Here is a 19,599-nt window from a genome sequence, read left to right on the forward strand (position 1 = left end):
GTCCCCTTTGAAAAATTATACATGACTGTGCTTAAACTGACACACAATATTTTTTAGCGCAACGCAATCTGACTTTCAATAATCCCTACAAAAGAATGGCACTGGCTAACATTAACCTATACCTTTCACAAATCACTTACCTCACAAAAATCTTCGTTACTCGAACTACTGCAATACAGCGAGCGCCACTACTGCCAGCTAAATAAAAGATTCAAACTATGGAAGATTTTAATAGAGAACAAACAATGTATTTACCTTAATAGTGTTCAAAAGTCATAATATATATAGCAGTTCATGACATCCAGTCTTACAAATTTCAAAACTCCGCCATTTCTCTCCCCACATCCACCACTGCTGGCGGCTCACCTCCAACTGCGCAACGCTACGCGCTGTTAACATCCAGCTGCCCAACACTACAATGGCAGACAACAATGCAAACTAGCCATAGATTGCACACAGCACACCAGTGATTTTCATACAGAGCGCTACGTGGCGTTACCAATAAGAAAACCTAAACAGCCTACTTACATAGCCCCTATGCTCCCCACAAAAAATTTTACAAATTGTTTTGGGCAGTAGCCAATACAGATTTGAAAAAATTTTTCATAATTACAATAACAAAGAAATCAAATGCACACACTTATTGATACAATGTTGGTCAAAAGCTAAAATTTTCTCACAGTCCATAAAGACAGTCCTGGTCGTTCATCACAGTAAAATAGAAGTGTTTTTCTCAAAGTCTGAGCAGTAAAAGAAAATGCACACGGAAGTAGTGGATTTCCATGCAGTCTTGAAGAAGTAGTGTTGTCCTTCCAACGGAAAGACAGTGCTGACTCTTGACATGCAGACAGGTAATGGGCCACAACAGAGCAAACCCACCGCAGAGTCAGTCGAAGTTTTGAAGAATATTGGTAGGTAGGTCATCACAGAGCAGACCCACTGTAGTCCTAGTAGAGATTATGGTATTGGTGGGCCACCAGAGGTGCAGACCCACTGCAATCCTTGTAGAGACGGCCAGCAGCCATCTGTTGCGACTGTGCAGGTGCACAATCACCATCGAAGAGTCTTGCAGAGAATATACCAAGTCCATAAACCACCACTTGTGCACGCACAAAGTTTCTGGAATTGTCCTTAGAAGTCTTGCAGACAATATAGCAAGTCCATAAACCACCACTTGTGCACTGACAAAGTTTTTGGAATTGTCCTTAGAACCAGCAATGTTGTTAATCAGTCCCTTGCTGAATTATTAACACACGTGCAAACACTATCAGTCCCTACTTCTCACATATTGTCCATATACTATGACCAACAGAAATGTGTGCAGTGAAATGTAACTTACAGGTTACTTAATTTGATGAACTGGTGTCAATTACAATTTTATAACATAAGAATACAATAACAAAGGTACAAAATACATCATTAAAGAACATAACAATACAGATAACATTTGTAGTAATGCAGGCTTTACAGAAGAATCGAAATAACATATACATCAGTGTTACAGGAATTATAAGTAAATACATAAAATATCAGAATAACTTTTGAAACATCAACTTCACACATGAGCATTAAAACAAAACAGAATAAATAATGTCTAAACATCTTTACAAAGTAAATACCATAGTGTTAGAAAAATTCTACAACAGAACTCTCATCAGCTAAACACATAAAGACAGGAAAAACACAAATAAACAAGGGTACACAAACACATAGCAGAATAATACAAAAGGAAAGGACAGGGTTTGTTTTACTGCAGTATTTTGCAAACAAAACTTTCTTTACTTCTTGGAGATCTCCCTTCATTCATCATTATTCCCAAAAAGGCCTATCTATACCTGCTTTCTGTATTCTATTCATATGTCTTTCAAAACAATTATTTCTCAGTGTACAATACTCATTTTGGCCCAAATCTTTTTCATATAACTTCTCAATGCATTCTTTCCCTGTTCTTCATAGTTATTATTTTGTATAGTCTACCCCCTCTTAAGCTAACTTAAATCTGCTGAGCTCAGATATATATACTAAGGGACGAGGCAATGCAGCAGCACAAAACAATTAACACAAACAGCAATGACAAAAAAATGCAAATTGGCAAAGCAAGCAGCAATAAATATAAATTAGCAGGGCAAATGCAACATTATCACTAATATGAGCCAATGTGCAGCAAAAAGAAAAATAAATCAGTAGTAAAACTGGCTTAACAGAGTAATACAAAGTGAAATTTATTAGCACTACGCCTGGCAAGCAGCAGCAGCAAATGCAATAACTTATACCTAAGCATGACAAAGCTCAAGCAGAAAAAATATTACAGTAGAAATGGCCATGTTTAATACCTATGTCACATCTTAACACTAGAGTGATGCTTCACGAGAACTTACTCTAGCAGACAAGTTACCAAATCGTTTAAAAAATTATTTATGCAGTTCCTGTGAAGGGAAACGTCTATTTGTGCTCTCTTTTCTAAGAAAGTACCTAATGGCTTTCTTTTGCCAGACGACTATCTCTCAGCTGGGCGCCCAAAACGCATTACGTCAAGGTCACTTACCTTTCTTACCAAAATATTTATGACAGCAGTTTACGCTACAGTGGCAGTCTCATATAAAAAAAATTTCACAGGTTGAGAATTTGCGTTACAAATGTGTAGAAACAAAATCCTATAAATATAACAGTGTCCAAAAAATTTTCGTCGGCATTGTGATACATTACGCATATACACACATTTCATAACTCTTAAAGTACGATTCTTGGTTTCCAACATCCTTTTTCACAAACCAGAGGCCCTAACCACTACTCATTATTCCTTACCTTATTACATATATACATATTCGTCGACACTTCTTCAGTATTTCATCATAATAAATACATATCATAATAAACATTCCTCAACAGCATAATACACATCGTCGTCGTAATAATAACATCATAACACCTCAGTCAAATCTCAAAATCGTCGTAGCTTTCTGCAATAATTTGAAAACCTAAAAAAATTCTCTGTTCATTTCATCTACCTCAAACGTACTTTAAAAATCGTGATCCTAAACCAAATACATCATTCAAAGCTCTCATAGTATCACAATGGTTCAAAAAAAAAAAAAAATCGAACAGTTCACAAAGTACAGACAAAATACAATTTCATAAGTGTGAAGTTATCCAACTGTGTAATTACGCAAACATCTGTCACTGATGTAGTAAAATAAATATTTGTCTCTCTCAGTTAAATGATCAGATAGCTGTGTAATTTATGTGTTAGAGAAATATGGTACCGATGTGTAAAGTTGTATAAGCAAATACCATATTAGCTAGGGCTCTTTGTGCTTGCCAAACACATGGTACACAAAGTAGGCGTGTACCCCCCTGAGGATTAATGTAATTACACCCTCAGGTGTTACAGATTACAGCAATGGAATGAAATGTATCACGGAAAACTTCCTTTGTAATTCAAAAATCTTGAAAAATAAATGGTTTAAGTACAAAATTAATCACTCAAATGCGTGTCCTGTAGCGCTAAATGTGCGTCTTGCTGTAAGATAATTTTGTGGAAGTGTCGTAGTTATCGTCCTCTGTAAGCAAAGTTCTGCTGAAGTCAATGTACTTACCTCATCATAAACGAAAGTGAAATGCTTTGCGTATATATATCGTAGTTATTACGTACCTTACCGTGATCAAGAAAGTACTGTGCTGTAACGTATTGTTGTGCTACGGAAAAGGCTGTCTCCTTGTAGCTATACCACAAACGTTACTACTGAAACATGTTTTCCTTTCCAGAAGAATTCAGAAAAACTGTGTAGATATAAAACAGATACAGCGCAAAAGCAAAATTGTAAATTGTGTCACATATTAGTAGCGTCGTGATAGAATCGTGTAGCAGTCAAAGAAACCAAATGCTAAGTCATCTTTAATCTTTTCAAGTAAACCAAAATGTTGCATTAAAATCTCATTAGCAGTATAAGTTCTAAGTATGTAAGCCTGATAGTCGTTACATAATCGTGCAACTTGTTGCAAGAATGTACAACACTGTGTCGTCTGTTCACTATAACAATGCATTCGTAATTACTGTCTAAATAAGTTGCCCAGGTTCTTGACTGGATATTTAACTTCAAACGTTGTTGCATGGTAACAGTTTCTCAAGTCTGACAATGCATACTAGAAATGTGAAGTGAAAAGTTTTATGGCAAAGACAAAGTTAAAAATCAGATTATCTCTCAAGAAACGGTTTTACATGTGATATGTGGTGCAATCATTTACCCTTTCTAGTGCGCAGTTTTTCAACTTCCAAGTAATTATCATGTTGTATACGTCGGTACGGAGTGCTAAAATTTTTCTCAAGGTTAGCGTCTATGTTATTTTTCTCTGAGCCAGCCGGCTCACGTGGCTGCCTGCGTGCGAGTCATTGTCTGTCTCTTTGTTGGCGCGCGTCGTTATTAGGATTAGGAGACCTAACTTCTACAAATTCACCTTGACGAGAAGGCCCTGCCCTGTTTAAAGCTCGCCAGTTCTGATGGAATTCAGGTCTGTCGTTTTGTCGGTAGTTTACATAGTTTCTTGTTTATCGGTCATGTGGTGGAGAATTTCTCCCGGAATCGTAACTGCGTGGTGGACCGTTGCGTCTGAAGTTATTCTGTATCCCTTGATAATAATTATTCTGATTGCCATATTGTCTCTCTCTATGATTGTCTCTGTCATATTCATTATTACGGAAATGCGATCTTTCTCTGTAATTATTACTACTCTGCCAACGGTTGTCATACGGGTGGTGTCTGTTTTGGTCACGATTTGCGTTGTAAGAATAGCCTTGTCGTGTCCAGTTATTATTTCTTTCATCGCGGAATTGTGACAGATGTGACCTGTAATTGTTGTGCTCCTGTTTTCGCGTTCCGCGATTGTCAGTGTCAATTTCCAGTTCTTGAAACAGTCCCTGAAAAGCTTCAATGTCGTCTTTGCAACGTCCTGTCAAAATAATATGTCGTAAATGTTCAGGCAATTTGATTAAGCAAATGCGGATGAGTTCTGAGGGGCTGTATGGGTTTGACAGGTACTGATTCTTGTGCAACACGTCTTCAAAATATTTCACAAGACTGGAAAATTCAGATTGTTCGAAATGTTTCATCATTATGATGCTATGTTTTACTCGGTCTTGTGTAGCTTGAGACCAATATACTGAGAGGAAGGCATGATAAAATTCTCCTTCACTGTGGCAATCCTGAATGACCGATCGCATTCTTACAGCTGGTTCATTCTCTAAATAGCCAGCCACACATAAATTCTAATCTGTGCTCTAATGACCAGTTGGGAGGAAAACAATGAGAGAATTGATGGAGCCATGCTTGTGGATGAATGTCGTTGCCAGAATTCTTAAATGTTTTGAATTTACGTGTAGTAATGAACAGCTCATAGTGAAAATCATCATGTCGGCGAGTCGCATGTCGGTCATTGTTACGTCGTTTCGGCGGTTCCATCTCAAAATTCGGTGTACCTTGCCAATTTCTTTCATAATTTCCGAAGTGCCCTGAGTTATTATTTTGTGACTGTTCCGTATTTCTATGTCCCTCTTCCCGTATTGGAGCGCGAGTGGCCTCTAAAATATGTAATTCCTGTATTACCTGTGTCAACTGATCTTGTACTTCCCGGATTTCTCTTTGGTGTTGCGTATTAATTTGATTCTGATTTTGTTTGAATTTCCTAATTTGTTCGCACTCTTCTGTGTCATGAAAGACTACCGGTTTTGTGTCATTCAGATTATCATCTACCTTCGTAGATAAATTATTTAGCTGATTCGAAAGTTCAACTACTTTCTCTGATAATGAACTAATTTCCTCCATGTGTCTTTCTGAACCATTTTTCAGAGTATCTACTGTGTCCTTTAAGTTTTCCTGAGTTTTTGCAAGTTGCTTAACCGAATCGGTAGATGCAACTGAGTCAATTTTAGCTTGCAAGATGTCGTGATTTTCATGAACTATAGTTTACAGTTCCTTTATGGCTGCTTCGTGATTCTGTAATGCATTTTCATGACGCGAAAAAATAGGTTGGAAATGCTCACAAATTTGTTTTTTTACGTCATTACAGACTTTTTGACATTTCGGTTCGATTTTATGTAACTCAGTAGTTAAATCTTCACGTGTTTGTTCAAGTGTGCTGTCACACTTTTGAAGATTTTGTTCCATTGCGTCTAAATGTTGCTGTGTTTGTCTCTGGTGTTGTTCCATTGTGTCTAACTTTTGAAGATTTTGTTCCATTGTGTCTAACTTTTGAAGATTTAGTTCCATTTGTTTCTGATTTTGTTCAAGCGTTGTGTTTAACTTTTGAAGATTTTGTTCCATTGTGTCTAACTTTTGTAGCCTTTGTCCCATTTGTTGCATTAACTGTAATAACAATGCACTGGTGTCTGAAACATGTTCCTCAGTGCTTTTCGGCAGTGAAGTTGCACCGGCAACATTCACATTTTGACAAGCAGAAAATGTGTCTTGACTTATTTGAGAAAACGGTGAGGACCCAAAACGTGAATCTGCAGTATTTGCAAAATTGTGTCCTGTCATTCCCGATTCCTGAGGCGGGCTGTTGGCGACCGATCGATCGATAATGCTTACCTGTTCACTAATTGTATCACTGTCTACACCATTATTTGCCGCTCGCTCCATTTCTCTATGCACAATTACCAAATTACTACTTTGAACATTAGTTAATTCATTACACGGTGGCGCTAACACACTGCTTTCGTCTTCACTGTCATTTCTCAGTTTACTTTGGAGCCTAGTATTACGTTTTTCACACGCCATTATTGTCACAATATTTCACATGATAACACAGAAAAGCACAATTTGAAGAGCAAAATAAGAAAACACATTAACATAGCATTGAAAATGATATCTCGTTAATTGCAAGCGCAGCTGCGAAATACTTGGTGCACATCTACATGCATGCCACAACTGTTTTACTGTACAAGAATGAAAAACTACAACTACAAAGGGAATTCTCTCTACAATTCCGCGCTAGCAATAAACTAAAGCTACACTAATTACACAAACTACAAGAAAAAATCAGAAGATTCCAGTGAGGTATCCTCGGCTAAGGGTCGACATATGAAACGTCCCCTTAGAAAAATTACGGACACACAATATTTTTTAGCGCAACGCAATCTGATTTTCAATAATCCCTACAAAAGAATGGCACTGACTAACATTAACCTATACCTTTTACAAATCACTTACCTCACAAAAATCTTCGTTACTCGAACTACTGCAATACAGCGAGCGCCACTACTGCCAGCTAAATAAAAGATTCAAACTACGGAAGGCACTAACTACTGATAGTCATAGTTAGCAAATGAAAGATTTTAATAGAGAACAAACAATGTTTTTACCTTAATAGTGTTCAAAAGTCATAATATATATAGCAGTTCATGACATCCAGTCTTACAAATTTCAAAACTCCGCCATTTCTCTCCCCACATCCACCACTGCTGGCGGCTCACCTCCAACTGCGCAACGCTACGCGCTGTTTACATCCAGCTGCCCAACACTACAATGGCAGACAACAATACAAACTAGCCACAGACTAACACTACAATGGCAGACAACAATACAAACTAGCCACAGACTGCACACAGCACACCAGTGATTTTCATACAGAGCGTTACGTGGCGTTACCCATAAGAAAACCTAAACAGCCTACTTACACAGGAAGTCATCCTCGTGCTCACAAAGCCAGTCCTGGACGACGTGAGCTGTGTGAGCAGTGGCCCTGTCATCGTGGAACACAGCATCACTATTGGGGAACAAACATTGTGCCATGGGATGGACCTGATCAGCCAAAATGGTACATAATCGTAGACCGTAATGCGACCTCGAAGAGTAACGGTGGGTTCCATGGAATACCACGATATGGCTGCCCAAATAATCACTGACCCCCCTCCCTCCCCCTCCCCCCTCCTATGTTTCATTGTTGGGATGTAAACCCGGTCAGGAGCTGAAAACAGTGTGCAGCAAGACTCCACTAACCAAATGACTCTCTTCCTTTGCTCCACAGTCCAGTTTTCATGGTTTCGTCATCAAGTTTAACTGTTACGGCTATCAGCTCGCCCTCCAATTCCCTTCTTATGGAAAGCCCTACGTGTTGTTTTTGTGCTGACGAGTTTCGCGAGTGCGACATTCATTTCTGCAGTGAATTTTGCAGCTGTTGTTCTCTTATTTTTCATCACAATCCTCTTCAATCACCTCTCTCGCCATCACTCAACAGACACTTTCGTCCGCGTTGTGACTTAGCGGATGTTTTCCCGCTTTCCCCTGTGTGCGGTACAAGCCTTTGATACGGTGCCTCTTGAAATACCGAAAACTACGGCTACCATACGAGCATCAACAATCTGCCCACGTTCGAATTTATTTAGCTCCGACATAACGCACTCAGAACTACACAGAAAACTGTTCTGACCACGATTGCCGCTTGAAACGTATTGAGGACATTGCACCTGTGCCGTTCGTAGTCAAACAGCTCCACCTGTCGGCTCAGCTACCATCTGCATGTGTGTTCAGATATGCATTTCTCGATGTGTTTCATATCTTTGTGCAACCCCTGCGCTTCAGGTACGACTGTTATTTTCCCTTCCGTTCGGGAATACTGCATAAGGAGGACAACTGTCAGTAATCTTCCGTATGAGCCGAATTTCATCAACCATGTAACCCCCGCCCCACCAGAGATATGTCATTTCAGTTTTATAGCGTTCATCCCGTCGTTACTACCTTGAGCAGTTAAACAGAGAACCGACTCGTGGCGATAACATATTAGACCTTCTGGTGACAAACAGACCCGAACTATTTGGAACAGTTAACGCAGAACAGGGAATCAGCTATCAGAAAGCGGTTACTGCATCAATGATTCCAGCCGTAAATAGAAATATTAAAAAAGGTAGGAAGATTTTTCTCTTTAGCAAAAGCGACAAGAATCAGATTACAGAGTACCTGACGGCTCAACACAAAAGTTTTGTCTCAAGTACAGATAGTGTTGAGGATCAGTGGACAAAGTTCAAAACCATCGTACAATATGCGTTAGATGAGTATGTGCCAAGCAAGATAGTAAGAGATGGAAAAGAGCCACCGTGGTACAACAACCGAGTTAAAAAACTGCTGCGGAAGCAAAGGGAGCTTCACAGCAAACATAAACATAGCCAAAGCCTTGCAGACAAACAAAAACTACGCGAAGCGAAATGTAGTGTGGGGAGGGCTATGCGAGAGGCATTCAATGAATTCGAAAGTAAAGTTCTATGTACTGACTTGGCAGAAAATCCTAAGAAATTTTGGTCTTATGTCAAAGCGGTAGGTGGATCAAAACAAAATGTTCAGACACTCCGTGAACAAAATGGTACTGAAACAGAGGATGACAGACTAAAGGCCGAAATACTAAATGTCTTTTTCCAAAGCTGTTTCACAGAGGAAGACTGCACTGTAGTTCCTTCTCTAGATTGTCGCACAGATGACAAAATGGTAGATATCGAAATAGACGACAGAGGGATAGAGAAACAATTAAAATCGCTCAAAAGAGGAAAGGCCGCTGGACCTGATGGGATACCAGTTCGATTTTACACAGAGTACGCGAAGGAACTTGCCCCCCTTCTTGCAGCGGTGTACCGTAGGTCTCTAGAAGAGCGTAGAGTTCCAAAGGATTGGAAAATGTCACGGTCATTCCCGTTTTCAAGAAGAGACGTCGAACAGATGTGCAGAACTATAGACCTATATCTCTAACGTCGATCAGTTGTTGAATTTTGGAACACGTATTATGTTCGAGTATAATGACTTTTCTGGAGACTAGAAATCTCTCTGTAGGAATCAGAATGGGTTTCGAAAAAGACCGTCGTGTGAAACCCAGCTCGCGCTATTCGTCCACGAGACTCAGAGGGCCATAGACACGGGTTTCCAGGTAGATGCCGTGTTTCTTGACTTCCGCAAGGCGTTCGATACAGTTCCCCACAGTCGTTTAATGAACAAAGTAAGAGCATATGGACTATCAGACCAATTGTGTGATTGGATTGAAGAGTGCCTAGATAACAGAATGCAGCATGTCATTCTCAATGGAGAGAAGTCTTCCGAAGTAAGAGTGATTTCAGGTGTGCCGCAGGGGAGTGTCATAGGACCGTTGCTATTCACATTATACATAAATGACCTTGTGGATGACATCGGAAGTTCACTGAGGCTTTTTGCAGGTGATGCTGTGGTGTATCGAGAGGTTGTAACAATGGAAAATTGTACTGAAATGCAGGAGGATCTGCAGCGAATTGCCACATGGTGCAGGGAATGGCAATTCAATCTCAATGTAGACAAGTGCAAAGTGCTGCGAATTCATAGAAAGATAGATCCCTTATTATTTAGCTACAAAATATCAGGTCAGCAACTGGAAGCAGTTAATTCCACAAATTATCTGGGAGTACGCATTAGGAGTGATTTAAAATGGAATGATCACATAAAATTGATCGTCGGTAAAGCCGATGCCAGACTGAGATTCATTGGAAGAATCCTAAGGAAATGCAATCCGAAAACAAAGGAAGTAGGCTACAGTACGCTTGTTCGCCCACTGCTTGAATACTGCTCAGCAGTGTGGGATCCGTACAAGATAGGGTTGATAGAAGAGATAGAGAAGATCCAACAGACAGCAGCGCGCTTCGTTACAGAATCATTTAGTAATCGCGAAAGCGTTACGGAGATGATAGATAAACTCCAGTGGAAGACTCTGCAGGAGAGACGCTCAGTAGCTCGGTACGGGCTTTTGTTGAAGTTTCGAGAGCAAACCTTCACCGAAGAGTCAAGCAGTATATTGCTCCCTCCTACGTATATCTCGCCAAGAGACCATGAGGATAAAATCAGAGAGATTAGAGCCCACACGGAAGCATACCGACAATCCTTTCCACGAACGATACGAGACTGGAATAGAAGGGAGAACCGATAGAGGTACTCAGGGTACCCTCCGCCACACACCGTCAGGTGGCTTGCAGAGTATGGATGTAGATGTAGATGTAGATGTAGATGTAGATGTTACGAGTCCGCTATTTTTACATGATTCGGCAAACTTACTTTTTGTATTAATTTCATAGCTGGATGCCGTTCTTTCGGTAGAGGGAAGACGTGTGCGTCATTTTTCTGCGAATGATATAAATTTTATTCTGTGTGTTATTGTATTTTAACTGTATATATATCGCAGTTTCTGAAACTTAGATTGGGGACTAGTCCATTATTTGCCTAAATGAGCGTGTAAAACCGTATAAAACCCACACTCACGCTCTACACTGTACTAGACCTTCTTTTATTCTCAGTGCATGAACTGGTCGGCAGCGCTTCTCGTTCTCCATTTTCTCTGTGTTCTGCAAGTGTCTTCTGTACCGAATATGTTGACAGTTTAAGATCATATTTTATCTGTCTGGTGTACTGAAGTTTTGGATTTTCTTGTGCATTCTTCGAAGGAATTTTTCCTGTTATTAATTTCAGAGTGAACGGACAATATTTGTGTATGTGTCCAACCCATCGTTCTCTCTCTTCTTTGATAGTCGCCCACAACGATCTTTTCTCTCCTACGTTATTTAAGGCTTTTTCTTCTAAAATCCTCAGATCTCTTCTTCAACACCACGCCTCAAAAGCTTGCAATCTTTTCCGTTCTGGCTCCCCTGCTGACTCCGAGCCATATAGGGCAACGTTCAAGACAAAAAGGTTTATGTACTGTCCCTGGTATGTATAATAAGATTTTTCGATGTTACTAGCTTCTCCTTCTTGTTGAATTCCGTTTTAGCTTTTAAATTTCTATAACTACATCTTGACATGAACTACAGCATGTTATTCAACTGCCCAGGTACTTAAAGCTGGTGACGTGCTTTAGATTCTCTTCATCTTGACGTAGGTTTGTTTACACTTAAGCTTTGCTATATAGACGTTTTTCGGCTTTTTCTGATTTATTTTGACATTTTATCTTCCTGAAAATACCTTTTTTATACCTTATATGCCCTTTTGGAAACTACTGGCAGATTCGGCTCAGATAGCTATATCATCTGCAAATCTTAGCATTTTCGTAGTTTCTCCATGTACAGGTCTTCCTTCAACATATGTATCTATCTGTTCATTTATTGCATACTCATTGTATATGTTGAAGAGTAATGAGGAAACGCTGCATACCTGCTGAACACCTATATTTACTTTGCGTATTTGACATCACTGTCTTTCATTTTGATTCCTGCTGGCTGATTCCTCTAAAGCTGCTGGATTATTTCCTTATCTCTGTGGATCCAGTTTAATGCGCATTAAAATTTGCATCATTTTGGACCATCCTACCGTGTTGAAAGTCTTATCGGAATCAATAAAGTCTACAAACAGTAATTTATTAATTATGAGTATTTTTCACACAGTATTCGTAAGATAATTACTGCTTCTCTAGTTCCTCTATCTTTCCTAAATCCAAATTGATCTTCAGCTATCTTTTGATTATTTTTGTTTGACATTCTGTTGCATACCATCTTTGTCAGTATCTTCGAGGCATGGGTTGTCTGATGTGATTTCCTTATCTTGGGATATTTTAAGGGATTTTTCTTTTTCATGTTATTCAACTGCCCAGGTACTTAAAGCTGGTGACGTGCTTTAGATTCTCTTCATCTTGACTTAGGTTTGTTTACACTTAAGCTTTGCTATACAGACGTATTGATGAGCTCATATAGAAAACTTTTTATTTTGCTATCAAATGTTGCTATATTTTGCAGTTATTGCATAATGGCTAGGAGTCATTTTGGATTTAGTTCTTTATTTGCTTTCTCGAATCTTTATCTGAGTATTTTTGGTCCAAGTTCATCTTGCAAAACATATGTTGCATTTTCCCTTAACTTATCCTTCATCCCGGGTCCGTGATATGATTACTCTATATATTCCTTACAGTGTTCTGATAAATCAGTATTATCTATGGCACACTCCGTTTTTATTATTGATTGCGGCTCTTTGTGCCTTGTAGGTGTAGCTGATTAAGGGTGTCCGAGATGTTCTTTTGGGTGCAGCATGGACTGCATTGTGCTTAGGTAATGGAAGCAGATGGGACATTTATTTCTCTGGGCAATCTCATTTACTCTAGTGCCGTCTGAATTTCACGAACGAAGGAATGATCGCACAGCGAGCGCTATTCCTGTGTTATAAAGTCATAGACCCCTTTTAAAATCTAGTAAAATTGGAGTACAAAAAAAAATATGTGGTACGATTTTTACCGTACTCCATCAAATTTGAAATGTCCTTTGACTTTCTAATAACCAGAGCGGATACTTACTCCAGATATTTGTTTCATTATTAGACCACCAGGCAGGACACAATCTGAAAATAATAGAAACATAACGGAGCTTGGAGGAGGGTACCTTGTACCACTAAAAGTCATTTCCTTTCCCGTTCCACTCTCTAAAGGGGCGAGCGGAAAGCGACTGTCCATATGCCTCCGTACGAGCCCAGATTTCTGTTACCTTGATTTCACAGTCCTTACAGTCAGTTGCAAATGCCAGTTCTCTAAATTTTTTCAGTATGGATTTGTGAAAATAACGTCATCGTCAGTCCAGGGATTCCCATTTGATGTTCAGAAGCATCTCCGTGATACTGGCTGTTGATCAAACCTACTGATAATAAACCTAGCAAGACGCCTTGGAATTGCTTCGATGTCTTCCTTTAAACTGACCTGGTGGGGATCCAAAACACGCGAGCAGTATTCAACAATGGATCGCACTAGTGGTCTAAACGCAGTCTCCTTTATAGATGAGCTACACTTCCCTAAAATTCTCCCAGTAAACTCAAGTCGGCCGTTCGCCTTCCCTACTACCGTCGTTACATGCTCGTTCCATATCATATGGTTTTGCAACGTTATACTCGTACCTTGACTCTGTCAAACAGCGGACCACTGATGCTGTATTTGAACGTTACAGGATTGTTTCCCCTACTCATCTGCTTTAACTAACATTTTTTTTAGAGCATGTTGCCATTCGTCACACCAAATTGAACTTCATTCTAAGACATCCATTATCTGTGTCTAGTTGAAACCTCTTCATATAATTTTTTTTTTACTTAAACTGAAATAACTGAGAAGGTGAAACTTCTACGTTATTACTTAAATTGCTTAATGCAACTCAACTTTCTAAAACTGCTGAGTGAAACTGACGTACTGTCACTTTGCTTGTCTTTATCATTTGAACACTGATCTACAGAATTTTCGCTGACAAATACAGCTCAAACTTATTCTATTCATTTATGACACACAATATACCAGGATAACGCAATCTGACTATTAATTAACACAAAAGAATGGCCCTGAATTAGAAGAAATCCTAACAATAACCCAAACTTTTCATATGTAACTTACCTCACAGAAAATCTTCATGACACGAACTACAGCAAACACAGCAAGTATACAGCCAGCTAAATAAAAAGATTCTAACTACTGCAGGTTCTAACTACTAACAGGCATGTGGTTAGCAAAAGAAAGATTTTGTTGCAGACAAAACAATGTACTTATCAGATTTTACCTTAATCATGTGCCATCCAGTTCGAAAAATTATTTAATCGTCAGTGACGCCCAGTTACATAATTATGTAAGCGTCAATAATTCCATTACCCACATTTTACAATCCATGTCCTATCAATATTAAATCTCCTGCTTCTAACCTCCATTACTGCTAACAATTAACTTCAAACTGCGAGTCTCTTACAGAGGGCGCACAGCGCTGTCAGTGATATTAATGCAGCCTACAGCGCTGCCAACATATAAACAGGCTACTTACATAGTCACTTATCGATGAAATGATGGTACCTTCCCGTATACTAAAGCGTCATCAGCAAACACCTGAAGACTGCTGATCACCCTATCAGTCAGATTATTTATGTCTACGGAGAACAAGACAGGTCATGACATACTTCCCTGGGGCGCTGCTGACGATACTCATGTCTCTGACGAACACTCATTCTCGAGAACAACGTACTGGGATCTACACCGTTCAGCCACATCAATGTGACCACCGTCTACGTTCGACGTCTATTTGCAATAACTACTCACAGACGGCAGGTGGCAGTACTGGCAGTGGAGGGTATATAAAGCGTTGCGGGGAGACGCGGAAAACGATGCAGTCGTCGTCGTATTGCTGAAAGGGAGCGATTTATCTGACGTCCTAAAGGACATGATTGTTGACTTCTGGACCAAGGGTGGAAGCATTTCCGAAACGGCTAAGTTCGCAAACTGTTAGCGTGTCGCCGTGGTTAAAGTATACCACGGATGGCAAAATGGCTTTATCCAAAACCTGCCCCGAGGCAGTTATGGTGTACCACAAAGCATAGATGACAGGGGTGAACGACGATTGCAGAGATGTGTGCGAGCGGATAGACTTGCAACTGTCGAGCAATTGACCGCCCAGATGAACCAAAGGGCTACCTACCAACATTGTCTCCTCAACGACCTTTCGGCGAACATTGCTGCCCATGGGCCTCCGCAGTAGGTGCCTGTTTCGTGCTAACTGCTGTTCACCTTCGACGAAGGTTGGAATTTGAACGCCAATACCACAACTGGACGTCCACTGAATTCCGACAGGTGACCTTTTCAGATGAATCGCTTTTTATGCACCATTGGACAGGCGGCTGTTGACGTGTACGGCGTGAAACGTCTGAAAGCAAACTCCGTGCAATCAATGTAGGAATGGTCCAGGCCGGAGGAGAGTGAGTTATGGTCTGGAGAATCTTTTCGTGCCATTACTTGGGTGATCTCGTCGTTCTCGAAGGCACAATGGGTCAACACAAGTATGCTTCTATCCTTGGGGACATTGTCCACACCTACATACAGTTTGTTTCTTCTCGGCTCGATGGCATCTTCCAGCGGGACAATGCAACGTGTTACACAGCTCACAATGTCGTGTTGTTTCGGAGAGCACCAGAATTAGTGTACCGTGCACCGCTAGCCACCAGACTCCCCGGATTTAAACCCACTCGAAGATACGTGGAAGCAGCCCGACCAGGCTGTTCGCGCCATGGATCTTCAGCGGAGGAACCTAGCGCAGCTGGCCACGGCACTAGAGTCGGCGTGGCTCCACACCTCTGACGGTACCTTCCAGAGCCTCAGTGGCTCCCTTCCTGCACGTCTCGCAGCGGTTCGCTCTGCAAAAGGTAGATGTTCAGGGTTTTGACAGGTGGTCACATTAATGTGACTGCACAGTGTATAAGAAGCCTTACATACGGATGAAGGAAGCATGATCTTCTTCACCATCACAGTGTTGCAATGTAGGCGTTTCAGCGCATCTTTCCCTTGGGTTTTTTTAATCTGACATCCAAGGAAGACTTATATCGAGCGTAAGGCCCAGGAACCTCACAGAATATTTAGAAGTTACGCCATCCGTCCAAAAAGACCAGAAACTGATTTTATTCAACCATATTTCCGATGTCAGCGCAGTAATTACGGCGACAGTTTGAAATAACAACTCTAAACAACAGATGCGCATTTGTCAAGTCAGTTTTGAGCAGGTAGTATTAGGTAGAGGAAGTGCGACCGTTGTGTGTCAATGTTGTTCTGTCACAAATCGCAATGGAGCAACATATCAAAATCTAGTGCTCAAGATATTCTGCAGAATGTTTTGAAAAACAGAAAAGTGTATGCAAAGTTTGTCCCGCACATCTTGACTTCTGAACAGAAACAACGAGGCGTAGACGCCTGCTGCGACTTGATTGAAACGCATAACGCGAACAATTATTTGCTGGAAAAAATCACGACAGGCGACGGGGCTTCGTGTTATCAGAACGAACCCACCACAAAACGACAAAGTGCAGCAGTTCACGTGAAGTGTCAACACTTCGACAGTATACCGACATCCAAGCCAGTGTGACGCGCAAGTTGAATAACATCCCAAAGGAGAACTTTCCTAACAGTTTCACGTGGATGTATGAACGTTCTGCCCGTTGTATTCATGTGTGAAGAGACAATGGAGAACACCTGAAGCATTAAAACTGCCATCTTAACTTTTCTCAATTTTTTATTAATATTGTCTGGAAACTGACGAAGCTGATGGTTGTCCATCATATGCATGTTACCTCTGAGACACAAAATTTTGTCTGTGCTTTCGCCATCGATTTCTGTGTGCTCAGAAGCAACTGCTGATGCTGATTAAATGTGGCTGCAATACTAGAGGATGAACAAAAATTAGAAAATTCATTAACTTACAAAGAACAGTTAGAAGGAATCTATTGTGAACGAAATACAATTCTGAGAAACGACTCAAATTGTAACACTTAAAATGCTTCCCTAATACACAATGTCAATATTATAAAACAATATGAAAATGTTCTTGAAAGTCAATATCTAAAATATCGATCGTTGAAGACGGATTACAATAAATTGGGTGACGTCCACGGAATTCTCAGTAATAGAGTTGACAAAGGTTATTGTATCTGAAAGTGGTATCATTTGCCTTCTTTAAAGCAAGGAATATACTTATGAGGCTTTTCTTACGAAGGAAAACTGATGTGCAGTCTCATAAATTTGAATAAGGTTTCCCGGGAATATAATGATACCTTCTGAAGACAAGCTAGAGGATGTAATACAATGTGTTATGAATCCTCCCAAGAACTCCACGTGGAGTGATGAGAGCGCTAGCCGTGGCACAAGACCAGAAACAAAGTATGAGTCGAGAGGTAATTAATGTATATGAAATAAAGTGACAGATTCGGGACCTTTTGACGAGAAACAAACCGCTACTATATCCAAAATTTACATATAAATTTTATTTCGAACTATATAAAGATTCGACCGTGAACTGAAGCATCTAAATAATTACAGAAACGGAAGGCACCTTGTAACAATAATTTACCACATACGGAGGAATCGAAATCTGTAAACAGATCTCGACTGCCATCATTTAGAGATTATACTACAACTGAGATGTGATTATATTTTCACACAATTTAGGTGCATAGATCCTGAGACATCAGTACCCAGAACAACCACCTCTGGCCGTAATAACAGCCTTGATACGCCTGGACATTGAGTCAAACAGAGCTTGGATGGCGTGTACAGGTGCAGCTGCCCATGCTGCTTCAATACGATACCACCGTTCATCAAGAGTAGTGACTGGTGTATTGTGACGAGCCAGTTGCTCGGCCATCATTGACCACACGTTTTCAGTTGGTGAGAGATCTGGAGAATGTGCTGGCCAGGGCAGCAGTCGAACTTTTTCTGTATCCAGAAAGGCCCGTACAGGACCTGCAACATGCGGTCGTGTATTATCCTGCTGAAATGTAGGGTTTCGCAGGGATCGAATGAAGGGTAGAGCCACGGGTCGTAACACATCTGAAATGTAACGTCCACTGTTCAAAGTGCCGTCAGTACCAACAAGAGGTGACCGAGACGTGTAACCAATGGCACCCCACACCATCACGTCGGGTGATGCACCAGTATGGCGATGACGAATACACGCTTCCAATGTGGGTTCACCGCGATGTCGCCAAACACGTATGCGACCATCAGGATGCTGTAAACAGAACCTGGATTCGTCCGAAAAAATGACGTTATGCCATTCGTACACCCAGGTTCGCCGGTGAGTACACCACCGCAGGCGCTCCTGTCTGTGATGCAGTGTCGAGGGTAACCGCAGCCATGGTCTCCCAGCTGATAGTCCATGCTGCTGCAAACGTCGTCGAACTGTTCGTGCAGATGGTAGTTGTCTTGCAAACGTCCCCATCTGTTGACTCAGGGATCGATCCGTTACACCCATGCGGATAAGATGCCTGTCATCTCGACTGCAAGTGATACGAGGCCGTTGGGATCCAGCACTCCGTTCCGTATTACCCTCCTGATCCCACCGATTCCATATTATGCTAACAGTCATTGGATCTCGACCAACGCGAGCAGCAATGTCGCGATATGATAAACCGCAATCGCGATAGGCTACAATCCGACCTTTATCAAAGTCGGAAACGTGATGGTACGCATTTCTCCTCCTTACACGAGGCATCACAACAACGTTTCACCAGGCAACGCCGGTCAACTGCTGTTTGTGTATGAGAAATCGGTTGGAAACTTTCCTCATGTCAGCACGTTGTACGTGTCGCCACCGGCGCCAGCCTTGTGTGAATGCTCTGAAAAGCTAATCATTTGCATATCACAGCATCTTCTTCCTGACGGTTGAATTTCGCGTCTGTAGCACGTCATCTTCGTGGTGTAGCAATTTTAATGGCCAGTAGTGTATTTAACCAAAGCACCACCTAGCTTGGTTGTTTCTAGAGAGGTAAGACCTGTATCAAAAGTGTACCCCCAGCGGGGATATGGCCTCATCGGATTGTCTGTACTCTCGTGACAAAAATCTGTGTATGTGCTGGTAAACGGAGGAATGAAGTGATTCGATATGCAGATGTTTCAGTTTGTGGGTGATATGGTTCCAACCACTGGTGTAGGGACTGTGTACGATTCCGTCCTTCGTGTGGAAGGAAGACATCTTAATTAAGAAAAACTGTAGTAAGCTGTAACTAAAATGTGAATCACTTATTTCTCTATCTCAGTTTTACTCCCTGTGCAGAAATTGATAACCGACAAACTTATACAGCAGCCGAAGATTCTTAAATGTATTTTTCCTACTGCCTCTAA

General features: G+C 40.8%; 1 protein-coding gene across 2 annotated transcripts in view; it reads left to right on the plus strand.

Annotated features, from left to right (window-relative positions):
- Positions 1 to 19,599, plus strand: part of LOC126249606 (synaptic vesicle glycoprotein 2B-like) — a 343,706-nt gene that overhangs the window by 175,109 nt on the left and 148,998 nt on the right. The gene's annotated exons all lie outside the window — the stretch shown is intronic.

This window comes from Schistocerca nitens, chromosome 3 (assembly GCF_023898315.1).
Source record: "Schistocerca nitens isolate TAMUIC-IGC-003100 chromosome 3, iqSchNite1.1, whole genome shotgun sequence".
In the NCBI taxonomy this organism is placed as follows: Eukaryota; Metazoa; Arthropoda; class Insecta; order Orthoptera; family Acrididae; genus Schistocerca; species Schistocerca nitens.